At 40.9% G+C, this 17271-nt stretch overlaps 1 long non-coding RNA gene across 3 annotated transcripts in view; it reads right to left on the bottom strand.

The window, feature by feature from the left end:
* The window catches only part of LOC113252518 (uncharacterized), a 512658-nt gene that overhangs the window by 88095 nt on the left and 407292 nt on the right, over window positions 1-17271 (bottom strand). For 2 of the 3 annotated variants that reach the window (XR_003314880.4, XR_006409039.3), the window contains exon 5: window positions 1731-5825. This is a non-coding gene — a long non-coding RNA (uncharacterized LOC113252518). Of the gene's footprint in view, window positions 1-1730; window positions 5826-17271 lie in introns of those variants that run through there. The other variant, XR_008960202.1, reaches the window with a different exon arrangement.

The raw sequence follows: 17271 nt of genomic DNA on the forward strand, positions 1-17271 counted from the left end.
CAGAGCAGATCACCGTTGCCATTCTCAGGACCCAGGAGACAGGAGCTGAGTATGTCCGTCAAGCTGACAGCTGGGGAAGGAGCTTAGATCTCAGGAGAATCCCCCGAAAAAACAGCCAAAGTGAAACATCAGGTGCAAAGCAGCTTTATTCTGGGTGGGCCAGTTTTGAAACTCAAGACTGATAAACATGTCTGGGAATTTGAAAGACTGACTCAGAAATCCCCAGGCCCTTGGCTGTACCATTACGTTAAGGCTATAGATCCCACAAGTGAGCTTGCTCTAATCTTCTTTGCGCTTCCCTGACTCTCCCCGCCTCCCCATCCCCGCCCTGTGTGATAGCTGCCTCATCAAGTGTGAATCATGAAACCACATAAACTGCAACAAGGCCATCCTCCTGCTGACTTCTGGGAACATAAACAATAATAATGTAAATTCAACGTACTAAAGGCTTAAGCAAAGTGCTTAAAGGAAATCTATACTTTTTATGTAAACAGTCTTTTGTTTACGGACGTGGTAACAGTTGTTCTGCTCAACTCTGGAAGATCTGAAACCGGCTTGTCATGGAAGCAAAGGGTATAACCTATGGCCAGGAGATTGCAAAGGAAAGAGAAGGCAAAAACCTTACTTTAAAATGTCCCTTCCCCCTTCTGCCCTGCTGGTTGTTGATACTTTTGTTAGGTCGTTAGACACCCACATTTTCCTTTGCATGGCTCTGAAAGAACCCTGTGTAGGGTAAAAGGTCTGTGTGTGTGTGTGTGTGTGTGTGTGTGTGTGTGTGTGTGTAGATAAAAGAGAAAGAGAGAGAGAAGGGAGGGTGAAGGTGCTAAGGAGTTGAAACTGAGACATTGCACAAACTATGAAAAACTTTCCCACCATCTATGTGTCTCCTTTTGTCTCAGAGCTGAATATTGATCCTAGGTGGTGATCTACATGGCTAGAAAATGTCAGACAACTTGAAAATTCCTTATTGTTGCTAACCACAAATATTTGGGATTTGTGTTATCTAAGTTATAATGAGAACCTGCCAGGGAAAAATTCAGACATACAAATCTTTGTGTAAACTACCTTAAGAGTCTTAATCTGACAAAAGCCAGAGCAAAGTCTGAAATTTTGTCGTCACAGTACCCACAATTGAGGCTCCAGCTCTTCATATATTGTAACAGGATTCCAGCAGAGCTTGGGTTTTCCACGTATGCCATTCTATGTTCGGGCCAGAAAAGTCTTACTTTGTTCTGTGGCCTCCCTGGTCTAAATATCCAGGAATAGTAATGGTTATGGGGTAAGTTGGATTTCAAGGCTTCTGGGCACTGATAGGGGAAAGGGTGAGAGCAGTCTTAACATCACTATCGTTCTTGTGTGTTCAGAGTCCAACCCCTTCTTCTAAGAGGTTAGGCCAATCACACCGTCACTTCCACAAATTTAAACCTTGAGTACAGTCTCCCAGTCAAAAAACAATGGCAGCTAACACCAGTTCTCTATCTCACTAGGCCAATCAGAGGAATGATAAGAGGCCGGCAATCACAGGAGAGAAAGTAGAACTAGTGTTGGTTGTCCCTGCCTCCCACCCTGGAAAGCGAACCTTCCATGGAATAACTTAACCATATGCTGAGATTAACTGGTTGAGCCAGGCTGTCTGACCCCATGGGTTTAGACACATCTTTGTAGCTCACACGCACAATTTTTTTTTTCTTCTTCTTCTTTTCTTGAGGGTCTTTTCTGAGGCAACATTATTTTTTTAATTTTTGTTATTTTTTATTTTTTTTTACTTTTATTATTAAATTTAATTAATTAACATACAGTATATTATTAGTTTCAGACGTATAGTTCAGTGATTCATCAGTTTTATATAATACCCAGTGCTCATTCCATCTGGTGCCCTCCTTAATGTCTATCACCCAGCTACCCTATCCCTCCACCCCCCTCCAGCAACCCTCAGTTTATTTCCTATAGTTAAGAGTCTCTTAAGGTTTGTCTCCCTCTCTGAATACAACTTACTTTATTTTTCCCCTCCCTTCCCCTATGATCCTCTGTTTTGTTTCTTAAATTCCACATATGAGTGAGATCATAAGATCATTGTCTTTCTCTGATTGACTTACTTCGCTTAGCATAATACCCTCTAGTTCCATCCACATCATTGCAAATGATAAGATTTCATTTTTTGATGGTTGAGTAACATTCCACTGTATATCTGTACCACATCTTCTTCATCTATTCAACTATCAATGGACATCTGGGCTCTTCCCGTAGTTTGGCTATTGTGGACATTGCTTCTATAGACATTAGGGTACAGGTGTCCCTTCAGATCACTATGTTTGTATGCTACCCAGAGGTAATCTACACATTCAATGCAATACCTATCAAAATACCATCAATGTTTTTCACAGAGCTGAAAAAAATAATCCTAAAATTTGTATGGAACCAGAAAAGACCCCCAATAGCCATGGGCAACTTCTTAAAATTTAAAACATATACAACAAAATTTACCATTTTAGTTATTTCTAAGAATTAAATAAATTAAGTATTCAATTCAGTGGCATAAAGTACATTCACTGTGTTGTGCAACCATTACCACTATCAATTTCCAAAACTTATTCATCAGCCCAAACAGGAGTTTCCATTAAACAATAATTCCCCATCCTCCTTCCTCAAGCCCTTGGTAATCTCTAATCTACTTTCTGTCTCTGTGAACTTACCTCAGATGAATGGGTCATACAATAACTGTCCTTCAGTGTCTGGTTCATTTCACTTAGCATAATGTTCATCTATGTTGTAGCATGTGTCAGAATTCAATTAAAATTACTATGTTGAAGAATATTCCATTGTATCCCCAGATTTTGTTTATCTATTCATCTGCTGATGGACATCTGAGTTGTTTCCACCTTTTTTTTTTTGGTATTGTGAATAACGCTGCTATAAAAAAAATGTGTAAAAGTATCTGAGTCCTTGCTTTCAGTTCTTTAGGATACGGACTTGGGAGTGGATGTGATCAAATGGCAGTGATGGAGTGATGGATCATATGGCATACTATGCCTAACTTTTTAAGGATTCACCACACTGTTTTCCTCAAGTCTTCAATGGATCAAATGAATGGGCTCACTTGATACCTAAGCCATACCCTAGTCTCATAAGGGCTGATGTACTTTAACTACAGAAGGGAGATTAAGGAGTTAATAAAACAAAGAATTAATAACTTGTATAAGACACCTAGTGGGTACCAATCAGGTAGTGATTTTTTCACATTATTTTTTTAAATTCTTAAAGTAACCAAATGAAGCAAGTGTTTTTAATTTTATACACTCTCCTCATTATCTTTAGCAGATAAAGCAGAATTTTAAAGTATAGGAAACTTCCCAAGGTCACCAGACAATAAATCTGTTTGGATCCAAGCCTCATGTTCATTCCACTCTCTACCACAGCTCCTTTTATTTAATCTGAACACATATGAGGTAAATGATCCTGAGCAGAGAAATCAGCCAGCCAGCTCAGCTAGAAGTCTAAACCGGTCTCCTAGGTGAAGTTCCAAATTTCAAGGCAAAGCATGGGTCAGTTCCCAGAAGGCTCTGCCTTCTGGCCTTGGGTCATCCCTGCCTGGGCCAGGGTAGTGAGAAAGAAAGAAGGAAGGAAGGGAGGGAGGGAGGGGAAAAGGAAGAAAAAAAAAGGAATGAAAGAAAGGAAGAGAAAAAGCAAAAAATACCAAGGCCATCTGGTCAACAGTGGGTCTATAACTTCCAGCAGTCATGCACTCTGTGTTGGCTAGCCTTTCACATGAAGCTGTCCCTGCTGAGGTTACATCCCTCCTCTCTGTGGCCTCAAGGAACCCAAGAAACACACTCATTGCTTCTTTGGTTATTTTATAAACAGTGCTTGGAAACCACGAGTCATTATCACTCTTCTGGCCAGCCAGTCAGACTTTCCATGCCCTTGTGTGCCATGCCCTTAATCTTCCCAAAGCCAGCAGCATCATTCCCCTAAACCAAGAGGATTGTTTACTTTGGCCATAATCAGGGCATAGTTTAAGTATCAGCCCAACCTCTCTCAGTGCCCAACAGGCTTTAAGGCTACAATCCAAACATTCATCCCACCATCCATTCTTTTATTCACACAATCATCTACTTACTCCTAAATCCTCTAAGTTTTACCCAGGCAATTATACGACCATATATCTACCTATCCATTCATCTATTCATCCGTTTACCCATCCACCCATTCATCTACTGATGCAAGTATCCACCCATATCCTCCCTTTTAATCATTCATCTACGTATCAATTTGTTCATTTATCCAGCCACTTACCCAATAACCAATCCAATAATTTATCTACTCATTCATGCATGGATGTATCCATCCATTCATCACCTACTCAATCACCTAGCAGTTCTTCACTCAGTCACCCAATCACTTACTTATTCAATCACCTAACCACCTGTTCACTAAATCTGTAATCACCTATTATAAGCCAGGCACTGGTGCTGATGTTGGAAGAACAAATGTGAACAATATGGTTACCCATTCCCCCATCTACCCACAATCTTCCATTGATTAGCATGTATTCATGTATCCACCCTTGTAGAATTCCACCCCTTGGGCACTGACGTGGTCACCTCCACTGACGTGAAGGCTTCCAGGGAGGTTCAAAGACAGAGGTAGAGATGAACCCTGATTCAAGTCCATGCAGTAAGTACAACCAAAATGGTAGTTGGGAAGGACTGGCTAAGAGACAAAAACTAATCAAGAGACAAAAGACCAGAACTCCGGTTATCAATAAAAAGAAAGAAAATTTACAATGGGGCATATCAATATGGAATCTGAAGAGATTCATTCGGGTACCAACAATAGTCATAGAGATAAGTCAATTCTGAGCCTTCCTGAGGGTCAGAAGGAAGCTCAAAAAGGCACCTAAATGCATCCATCAATTCATTCATTTATCCACCTACCCACATATCCATATATTTATCCATCTATCCCTCTATATTTGTATTGTTCAATAATCGCAGCAGGGGCTCTTAACCAAGGCTCCCTGAATAGGTACATTCACAAAATGAAATTCATCCTTGTGCTTCCAGTGTCTTCCATTGTGATGGACACAGAGAAGTGCAAATTAAATATTTGCTAAATAAATTAATGAGTACTCTCAGTTATGACTAGATAAACCCAAACCAGAAAGGTGGTGCCTTGATCAGATAATTTGGCTGGCTCTAAAGGTAGGATGAATAAGTTTACTTTTTATATGATTGCTTAATGGCAACGTGTGGATTCATCCTATCTGCATTTGAGAAATGAATATGCCCAGACGAGGCCATGACTAGTTTAGGCATGCCTAAAAGACTCGGCTTTAGCTGTTTGACAAAGTGAATCCATCTCCCTCATATTCTAACACACCACTGGAAAGGTCTAAGGCCAGATTCATGCATTAGGAGCTAATCAGCCAGATCTCAAGATTCAGTAGATCCAATTATTTTTGCTTAACACCACTTCACGAGGTCACCACAGAGACCCTTAATCAAACTGACTGTTTGGGATAACTACATTTATGTAAACAGAACTCTGACTTGCTCAGTTGAGGAAGACCGCTATGAATTTGGTCAATATAGTCAAGCTATCTGGACAACTCAGATTGAAATCTCATTTTTTTTTTTTAATTTCTAAAATACAAAACAAATTAAGTCCTTTCAATTTAAACCTGGAGACAACATAGCATATCACCAGCAGCATAGCAGATATGGAAGATAGAGCCAGAGAAAGATGGATTTTCATCTGGCATCACTTACCAGATCTGTTGTCTTCAGCAAGTTACACTGAATGTCTCTAATCCTCAGTTTCCCCACCTGTAAAATGTGTAAAAAACATCCTTCACTTCACCAAGTTGGATTTTAGTTGATAACCTATAGGAAGCATCTGTAATCTCAATGCTTAATACAAAGGAGGCACCCAATAAATAGTAGCTCCCAGTACCTTGATTCTCTAAATAGTTGCTCTGTCTGCCTAGCTCACTTTTCTTGAGACCATTTATTTAAAACAAACAAACAAATGTCTTCTAATGTCCATTTGGAACTCTGGTCTCTGCAAAGCGTTTACCTATCTCTTGCTTCATTTACATTTCATCATCACCATCATTGCCATTATAACTCAAATTAGAATTGTTTCCATTCTACAGATAAAAACACTGAGGCCCAATTTGAATGAGTAACTTACCCACTTTATATCAAACTCAGAACTTAAACCCGTCATTTTCAGACTCTGAGCCCAGTTCTCTTGGTATCAGCAGGATTATAAATAACAGACCCAAGAAAATGAGCAAGATAAAGGAGGCAAAAGGCCACCAAATCCCTGAAGACCCATCCAGAGTAGCCTTGCTTAAGTAACAAGTATGTAGCTTGCTAAGAAGAGCCAAACAGACATAGGCACTCGTGGGTCTGGGCTTCTCCCGAATGTAAGCAGCATCATTAAGCATCATTGTGACCTTCTGATTGGCCTCCAACATATAAAGATGATCCTTTAACCTGAAAAGCTGTCTTATTTGCCTGGATTCCTACAAGGAGTCTGTATTTTATTTCACTATTTTCCTGGGTGTGCTTCTATTTTCTTATTTATTTATTTGAACTACTAAATTATCTAATTAGTGACATATACCGTTGACACATGGGCCACTATGAATATTTACTGCACACTTGTTCACGCATTTATCTAAATAGGTGGCATGCCAGAGCTATGTAATAAGGAATAATGATTCTTTAGAAGAGTTACAGGAAATTATAGAAGGGGGAAAAAGTTTTGCACAGTGGGTTGCAGCTTCCAACCACATCTATCAATTCTTCCTGAGATAGAGCAATTGCATAGTAATGACAAAAAATTTATAGTAATGAATAAATCAATATTCAGCTCTGCGGCAGTTTCAGATGTTACTTTTATAGGTCTTCCCGTGTCTATTATACATCCCTTAGCTCTGGAGCTGAGAGAGTGCAGTGAATGCCAACAGCTACAGGAGAAAGGGAATAGCTCAGACTCCTGAGAACATGGTGATCCATCACCATCCCCTCTCAGGGAGACCCATTTATATCTCTGAGCCCTAAAACGGAGCAGGTTACAGTGATCAACTACTCGGTGGACAAGTGTTTGTTTTAAGAATGGAGCTGTCATTTCATGTTGAGCAAAATGGAAATGCAAAAACAAACAAACAAACAAATTATTAAATAGGCATGGGTAGGATGGAGTAGGAGGAAAGAGGTGCTAGTAGAGAGGGAAGACAGAGAGAACAGTGTCTCCCAGGGGTTTATTCATTCAGAAAATATCAGCACATAGTAGGCTGAGTGCCTATTACCAACCAAGTATAGGTCTAGGCAGAGGTCAGCAAAGTTTTTCTCTAAAGGGCCAAATAGTAAATATTTTAGGTTTTGTGGGCCGAATGGTCTCTGCTGCCACAAAGCAACAGTGTCTATGGTGCAAAAGCAGCCATACATGATATGTTCCCCCAAAGTTAATGAACAAAGCAGGTGATGGGCTAGATTTGACCCGTAGGGTACACACTGCCCAGCCAGACTATAGAGCCACATTTCCCAAAGGATGGGCTCTGCACCAGTGGATTGTGGGATGATTTGATAGGGATATGGACATGGTATAAATGACTTAGAATCACACAAGGAGATTTAATTCCAAATATAAATCTCTTACAATCCTCTGATTATACCCAAGGAGAGAGTCTCTAGCCTCTACTATCTCTCTAACATTTTGCTAATCTCTTTTCAACAAAAAGAGAGCTCCCAAGACTCCCAGTCTTGGCAAACAATAGCTTCTAGAGATTCTTCAGTATTGTTCTTTTTTTTTTTTTCCCCTGAGTTTCCATTTATGGCAAGCAATACTTGTTTCTGTTTACCATTTAGAAAGGTAGAAACAGTGTCTCTTAACCTTGGCACTACTGACAGTTGTGCTGAATCATTCTTTGATGGAGATTGGAGGCTGTGCTGTGTACTGCTGAATGTTTGGTGGCATCCCTGGTCTCTACTCTCTCCCTACCCCAGTTGCCAATAGCACAACCATTCCTCAACCACCTACTTCTTTGGTGACATTGAGCAACTATTTAATCTCCCCTACCTCATGTTTCTCATTTTTCCAGTGGGGATGACGATGACAATAGCTCTAACCTGATTGAATTGCTGTTAGGATTAAATCAATTCATTCATGCAAAGCAATTGGAAGAGAGCTCACCTGGGGAAAGCATTCAGTATTTGTCCTAGTAACAAAATGTTTCTGCTTTAAATATATTTGTCTAGTAACTTATTCAAGTGAGCCAACTTGAAGAAAATTTTATTAAATACATAATGTTTCATACAGCATAAAGATATGTCAAATTTATGGAAGTGTTTTATAAGTGCATTGAAGTTGTGAAACTGATGTATTTAAGAGTGGGATTCAGGGGTGTTTTCTGTGCTCTATTACTCATTAGATATGTGACTTTGGACCAGCTACTGAGCTTCTTTGGCCTCCAGCCTTCTCACAGGGAAGAAAATGATGCCTCCTCGGAGAGGTGTTGTAAGGCAAAATCAAGATAAATTGCTCAACACAGTGTAGGTACTCAGTAAATGTTATTTCTTTCCCTCCCTGTCCTTGTTGTTAGTAACTCTTACTGGTTGCATCAACCACCTATTGTGTAACAAATAACCCCAAAACTTAGTGGTATAAAACTACAGTCACTCATTAGCTCACAACTCCATAGGTTGGCAGTTTGGGCTTAGCTCAGCAGGGTGGTTCTTCTCCTGGTCTTAATTAGGGTCATTTATATGGCAGCAATCAGCTAGTGACTTAATAGGGGCTGGATAAACTGAGATGGCCTATTTACATGTGTGTCTGCAGGGCCTCTTGCTGCTTTAGCTCTCATCCTCCAAAAGGCTAGCCTGGACCTCTATGTGGAGGCAGCTCTGTTCCAGAAAAGCAAGAGCAGAAGCATAAGGCCTCTTGAGGCCTAGACCCAGAAGTCACACCATGTCACTTCTACCACCACATTTCATTAGTCAAAACAAGCCACAAGGTCACCTAAGATCAAAGCATGGGGAAATAAACTTCACTTCTGGATGGAAGAAGGAACAAAGCCACCTCGCAGGGAATGGGATTTGCTGGGGGTCATTTCTATAACAATTGCCATACTGTCTGCCCAGGGCTGCAGCAGTGCACATCTTCCTTCCTTATTTTTCCATAAAAATATGTCAGATGTTGTTCATAGGACTAACATGGAGGTGTCATGACACCTGTGGGGGTGTTCAGATGTTCACAAAACCTCCCAAATTACATAGAAAGTAAAAGATAGCACAAAAATTCACCATCACTGAAACTAATAATGGCACAACAGTTCAAGGTCGCTCACTGCAATTTACATTATTGACCAGAGAGGCTGTGGCATCCATAGTATTTTCCATTCTATTCTATTTCTTCTCTTACATTCAAGAAAAAATGTAGCCATATACTGTGAGATTATTACAAAGATTAAACTTAAGTCTGTTTTCCTTTAAAAAAAAAGTCATTTATATCAAATGTTAACACTGTAATTGGGCAGGATTCATTAGTCCACATAACCAATTCAAGTTGGGAATTCATTGCCACCCACTTTTTTTTTTCAGTAGCCACAGTATAAAAATAATGTCAATGTTTTCATTTCTTCTCTCTGGAAAGTGAATTTATGGTGATTTTCCTCCAGCACACATCACCTATCCTCTTCCAAAGATATACTTTAAATCTGTATGTTATTAATAGCCGTACCACTTCTTATATGTCGGTTTCAAACATCAGACTTTCTGGCCACAAACAGCTGACTTTTAATCTACACACTCCAACAAACGGTGTTCACACCCATCAGAGACTCCAGGCTTGGCTTCACATGCTGTCACCATCTTTCTCCAGTTTGGATTCCATGGTCCATCCCTACAACAACCCTGTAACCTCAGTTCCTTCTCCCCCTCCATCACTGCTGTGGTAAACATCATCCCTGCTTAAACTCATCTCTCTTCTTGCTCTGTGCCTGGATCTGAGAAGCAGAATGTGGTGAGAGAAAAATTCACGATCATACTTACTGGCCTCACATTAGAGTTCTGGCCACATATCTCAAGAGGCCCTTCCACACCACCTGAAAGCCAACCACAATTCCCCAGTCAAAACCTCCTTCCACTTATCCAGATAACTATTGACACTGTCTCACTCCTCAGCCAGCCAACACTCACTGTCAATAGATGACCCTTTTTCTTATTTTATTGTGGAGATAGGAGCAATGAGAAGAGTGTTTTCTCTTTTCCACTGTGTCTCTGCTGTTCTCTCTCTTCTCTCCTGTTATGACGACCTTCTCTTCTCTCCTGTTATGATGATCAAACATCTCTACTGCTCTCTAAACCCACTGTCTTTCATCCATTCAGGAATTTTCTTTTAAAGTTGCTCCTCCATCCCCTCCATCATCAATCTACTCAATTATTCCCATCAGCATTTGGACATGCCCAAAGATGGAGCATCTACAGATAAAGGCCTCGCAACTCTTACTAGTAACTCAGAACACTTTCGGAATACGTCAAAGCTTCTTCTGTATGATTCCACTAAGACATCTCTTATAAATTCCTCAATGGTCTTCTTCTCCTTCAATCCAATTCCCATGTCTTAGACTGCATTATCCTTGAGTTCTCTAGGTCATTGGCCATACTTGGCCCAGGTCATTCCTCTTGAACACCCCCCCCCCTTTACCTTAGCTTTCCAGTCACCGTACTTCCCTGGTTTTCCTCCCTCATCACTGGCCAATCCAATTCTTTGATATTTTCCCAGTCTTCAATGTAGGTTCACCCAAGCATTTTGGCCTTCATTCTCTTCTCTTCCATATCTACAACTCATTCTCAACATGACTTCACTTGGATTCTTGGCTTTAAATACCATCCCTTTGCCGATGACTTCCAAATCTATACCTTGATATATCTAGCTCTGATGTCTACCTGGAATGCCATTTTTTCCACCCAATCCATCAGCAAGTCCTGTTGGCTCTATCTTTCTTTTTATTTTAATGTTTTTTTAATATATTATGTTAGTCACCATACAGTACATCCCTGGTTTCTGATGTAAAGTTCGATGATTCATTAGTTGCATATAACACCCAGTGCACCGTGCAATACGTGCCCTCCTTACTACCCATCACCAATCTATCCCATTCCCCTCCCCCCCTCCCCTCTGAAGCCCTCAGTTTGTTTCTCAGAGTCCATAGTCTCTCATGCTTCATTCCCCAATCTCGTCTGTTGGCTCTATCTTAAAATATATCAAAATTTGACTATTCTAACCACCTGGATGGCCAGCACAATTTCTAAGTTGGACTCGTGAAATATTCTACCTGGTTTTCCTGCTTCCAGTCTTGCTTCCTCAGTTGATTCTCCCCACACAGTAACCAGAATGGGCTTGTTCAAGACACATACAAATTGGATCATGTCACTCCTCTTCTCAAAAAACTCCAGTGATTTTATATCACACACGGAATACAATCCAGATTCTGCACCTTGGCTTTCATGATTTTACTTCTGCCTGCCTCTCCAGGCTCACCTCCCATACTCTGCCTCACTCACTCAGCTCCATCATGTTGGCCTTTGTGCTTAAAGACACAATAGATTCATTCCCACATCAGAACCCTTGCCTGTATCTCTTTCCCCAAAGACTTTTCAATGACTCACTCACTCACTTTGTTCATTTCTTGGCCCAAATATTACCTCTTCAGAAAAGCATCTCTGACTACTTTCCCTCAAGCAAACCTGTCATTCATAATCCTCATTCTTTGCTTTTTCTTCAAGAGTCTTATTACCTGAAATTTCATTTTACTTGTATTTTATTCCTCACTGTCCACATCTCCACTAAAACATAATTTCCAATAATCAAGGACCTTGTCCATCTCATTCACTGTTCAATACATAGCACGATGCAGACCTAAATAAACATTTGTTAAATAAATGGTTGCTATTATTGGCAGAAATAGCAACTGTGACATGTTCTCAGAACTTTTACTTCCTGGATTCATATTAGACATGATCATTTGGCTTAAACAAGAAAGGAAGCAAGAGAAGATATAAGCTTGTATTGGCATATAGATTTTATTTAAATTCTTTACCCACTGCCTTCATCTCCTCCAGATTTAGATGGAGCTTAAGAAAATGGAGGGGTAGAACTATTTAACGTAAAAAAAAAAAAAACTAATGTCACAATACATAGCAAAATCATTAGCTTTGTCTTCTTGTTGTCTCCTTGTATTGCTTACAAACTGTACTCCCATCAGACACATCAGAAATTGTAAGAACTCATCAACATAATCTATTACATAAAGACATGTAAACTACCTATAAACAGATTTCATTGATTTAATATGAACATTAAATGTCATCAATTTATACTATGCAACTCATCCCAGCGACTGACATCTATCCAAAGCAAGATTTCAAAATGTTTATTTGGCTTTCATAACTCAGAGAGGGATTCTGGAATGGCATTTTGACAAGTTTCCCTACAGAATTACCACTGGCTTTCATATAGAAAGATTATTTGGATGCAATGTCAAATTTACTCTCAATTATTCAAGTAGGATTGCTCTCTGGGCCCAGGCCTACTTGGGGTAGAAGACCAAGGGAAAAGAGATGATTTAGCAATATGGAGAGATGCTGGAAAGCAAACTCCCCCTGCTCACTGGAGTCTAGCCTTTTGTCACAATAGCAACACTCAGTGATAGAATCGTGTTAAGATGTGCCCTCATGATTTCTTTGGTTGTTAGAGTTCGCTTCATTCGGCCTCCTGTCCTATTGAATCAGCCTTCCATGAGATTATGCGTTTGGTAGATCCATGTCTAATGGTCCAGGGATGAGCATACATTCCTCTACAATACCTGGAAAAGCTGTGATCATTGGTACAATCACCAAACATTTCTTGTGCTGTGTCTTCCAGGCATATGGTTAAGATTGTATTTCTCCACCCTCTTCTAAGATAGCTATAGCCATGTGACTTGGTTTGGCCAATGAAATATAAGCAAAGGTGATGTGTGTCACTTCTTGGTGGGAGCTTTAAGAACCAGTGCACAATGTCACATGTTTGCTCCCTAGGCTGAGGTGATTGTAGAAGCACATGTTCAAAGGATGCCCACCTCAGCCAGGTGCTTGTGTGACTGATGAGCAGAGCCTTCTGACAACATCTCTTTGCTAGAGACATAGCTTGAGAGAGACAGGCAGACAGACTCATAGAGGAACTGATTATGTTAAGCCACTGAGATTTACGGAATATGTTTTCCCAGCATGACCTTGCCCATACTGACTTCAAACCCCTTCTGAGGGCTCAGGTTCTGGAGAAGGGCTGGCAGCTCTGCAAGCTTTGACATTAACAATCAAGTCATGGAAGACTTCTTGACAAAACAGGGTCTGTGGTATGGCTGAGCAAACAGGTGCTGAGACAGTCATTACAAGAAACCCCAGTAGAGACTGAGTCACCTTCAAAATACTTCCAGAATTTTGTCTGGCCTCCACCTTCATTAGAAACCAAGTCTTCAGCTGAACGTCTGTGTCTTGTCCTCTAGTTCCTTGCAATTCCAGCCAAGCAGGGGTCTGGGACACACACAATCATGTTGCCTTCAGAGCACAGAACACCGATGTTGATTCACAGAGTAGAAAGGCCCAGCTAGGCTCACCCAGGACACAGGGCCTTCAGTGGCCCCACAGCTCCCATACAGAGAGAATAGAACTGCTGCATGTCAATCATAGCCAGAATTTGACAACAACTATACAAGTCTGAGTCCTGGTTCCTCTAGTTGTGTGGATTTGTGCAATTTACGTCATCTTGCTGAGTCTCCATTTCTTCAGCTATGGAATGAGGAACTTAATAGTAGTAGTACATACCTCAACTGGGGGGGGCGGGTGAGACTTTGTGGGATGATAAATATCAAGCACTCCATAGTGTCCCTGTAACATAGTCAGACCATATGAAATTGCCATTTTTAGAGAGCAAAAATCATCAACTTTTGGCAGTTTCATATGGTTTGACTTAGAAATGTCAATTAACATGAGCTGATTTCACTCCTGAAAAAATTCTGATAATTCAGTAAGGACCATTCATGTCTGTCATTTGTTCTCCCTCAGGATTCACAAACCAGGGACTATTTAGATGCTTCCCATTCATCTGGATTCTCTAAATGGACTACATGTACTAGATTACCATTAGGCAAACGCTGTCACTGAGTCTGTAGACCACCTGTCCACAGGTGGCTGGCCTTGGCCAATGGTCTTCTCCCAAGACCAATCATCAGTATCTGTCCCTGGCTTTGCTTCCCTTACCTCTGCCCTGTGGCATTAATTATGCCCCCAGACAGATTAAAATATGTTGGCTATACAGAACCAAAGATCTGTCTCTGAAAAGTTTGCACCAAGAATCCTAAAATTTATTGTTTTTCTTGCCTGGGATATAGAAGTAGCACACAGGAGAATCATAAGAGCGAGATTCGAAGTTGTCTGTATGCCTACTGGACAAACCAATGGCATAGCCCTCCCCATCATTATTTCTCCCCGCTTCCAGACTCAGCTGACTGTGAGGTAATAATGAACTCAGTGTAGGTGGGGAAAGCAGCAGGCTGTTTCCTGCCTCTGTGTGTTTGCTCTTGCTGTTCCCTCTACCTGGAATGCCTTTCTTCTCCTTTGCTCTCCTTTCCCAGATCTCAAGTCATGCTTTACAGTACACTAAGACTACATGCTTCATGAGAGAAGGGACCTTGTCTGCCTTGTCCATGGCTCATACTCCTATAAAGGTACCTGCATTCAACAGATATTGGTTGAATTAATGATTAAATAAACAAATGAGTGAAAAGGCCTACTCTATCATGAAGTGCTTCAGAACCGTTGGCTTGGACACATGTCTTGCTGGTGAGGATCCCTTCCTATGTTCTACTGAGGCACCTCTGTACATGTCTTAATCTTTGCCTTCACAACGATAAATGTGTGGCATTACTCTATTGCCCAAAGCCAGAGACTGCTTTTTTTCACGTTAGAGATTCTTTGAATGAGGCCTCAGGATCTGCCCTAGAAGGTGCTCTGTAAATGTATCTCTGACTCTTTTCCTTTCCTCTCTCTTCCTTGGCTCTTCGCAAAGAGCCTGGGCACCTCCAGACCTAGGCTGGGAGAGTAGGGCTCTCAGACCCTAATGGGAAGATGAGTTCAGCTCAGGGAACTACCTAATGGGGAGGAGCAGGGGGAGGAGGAGAGGGGAGAGAAGGGACTTGTGCATTTCACAGTTTCTGCAGAGGACTGTGAATTCTCCACTTCTAAGCAAAATGGCAAAAGGGAATATAGGTCTTCAAACAAGTGATTTATTCTGTATCAGAAACGCATTTACCTGGCCTATTTTGCTAAACAGAAAAACCTCAGGTTCACTTAGTAAAACTCAATCTGAATATTTCTATCCTTTATTTCCATACAGATTCGCTTCATATGGCCTCAAGTATAAACACCACAGATTGGCTTGCGGGTTCTATGAGGGGAAAGAGGCAGCGTGGAAGGGAGATCATCGCTATTTTAAGTTTCTTCATGGTTCAGCAGCCGGCTGCTAAGAGTTCTAAAGGAGCAAACAAAATAAGAAAAGTTTATTGATTAGTTTACAAATAACTGTTGTATAAGAAAAGGTACTGAATGGCAGGCTGGCTTACTGATGGCTTACTTCTTGTGGCCTTTTTCATTCTGTGGCCTTGGGAGCAGCCTCGAGGGGGAAATAAAAGAAGCAAAGCAAATGCGTTGTCTGGATAAATAAGAGTTCGCACCAGGTTAAAAAAAATAAATAAATGGGACCCTTTATTTGTTGCTGATTTGGAAGGAGACTGATGTATGCCTACTCTTCCTCACCTCTTCATGAAAAAATCTTTTAAAATGTCTTCTTCCTCCTCTGGCCAATACAATAAAGCTTGAGATGCTGGACTCCAGGGCACAGGTGACAAGCTTTCATATGGTCTCCTCCAGTCACTGAGTGGTTTTAGAAAAAAGCGAAAGCATCAAATCCATGCTTGTTCCTGGGCTTACAGCTGAGAGATATTGACCCGGAGACAGAAGTCATTTTGGCGGCGGGGAGGAGGGGGGTTGTGGCCCTGGAAAAAATAAATACAGGAACAACACCAGGATCTCAACCTGCTTCGCCCTGCTTCGTCTTTGTGAGACCTTGGCAAGGTGTTGGCCAGTTGGGGGGATTAACTGAAATAAAGTGCCTGAAAGCCTTGGGCCAGGTAAGCTCCCGGGCAATGCTGCAGTCAGTGCCATGATGAGATTTTGGTCACGTGAAACTTCTAGTGAGATCAGGGAGTAGTGTGCAAGAGAGGTGGCTACAATGTAAGCCAGGCAGAGAGGCAGGAATCTTCCAGGCCCCACGAAGGAGTTTGGTCCCGGGTCCACAGACTGGTGTATCCCAAATGTGGTGGGGGTAGAATGTGTCAGATTCTACACAGAACACTTACCCAGCACTAAGGAGCCCTGGGTCACAGAGACAGTGTTCTTGCCATTTCAACCCCCCTTCAAACCTTCTGTTTATGCTACAAAGAAAGTCCCCGTGACATTGGTCGATCATCAACACTTCCTGAGCATTTGCTAATTTCTCTTTTTAACAGAGTCCCAGGACCCCAGGTACAGCACCTACACAGCCAAATGTCACTGGCTATAACTTTACCTTTTGCTGACACTGCATTTATTTTCCAGAGCACCTTCTTTTTCTGGACAGTGATTGTTTTCAGTCATGTTAATGATAAATATATTTATTTAAAATAAGTTTTTGAAAGTTTTTAAAAAGTGGACTGCCTTAGGCACTCTCATACATTGCTGGTGGAAATGTGAATGGGTACAAGTCTTGTAGAGAGTATTTTGACAATATTTAACGAAATGACATTTGCAGTTAGCTTTTGACCTAGCAATTTCACTTCTAGGAATTTACCCTGAAGATATAGCTCCAAGAATAAGAAAATACATGTACACAAGTTTATTCATTGCAGCATTGTTTGCAATTGCAAACACTGGAAATGACTTAAATGCTCATACACCGGAGATGGTTGAACCAAGTCCGGGACATCCATACAGAGTCGAGAAAAATGTCACAGTAAAAAATACTGAGGATGAGTTCTATTAACTGATAGGGAGTGATTTCCAGGAATTATTTTTAAGTGAAAAAACTCAAAGTACAAAGAATATCTATAATATGCTACCTTTTGTGTAAGAAGGAAAAGAAAACAAGTATACATGTATCCTTCTAAATACAGGAAGGGTAAATCAT

Source organism: Ursus arctos, unplaced genomic scaffold, assembly GCF_023065955.2.
Source record: "Ursus arctos isolate Adak ecotype North America unplaced genomic scaffold, UrsArc2.0 scaffold_19, whole genome shotgun sequence".
NCBI classification, from domain to species: domain Eukaryota; kingdom Metazoa; phylum Chordata; class Mammalia; order Carnivora; family Ursidae; genus Ursus; species Ursus arctos.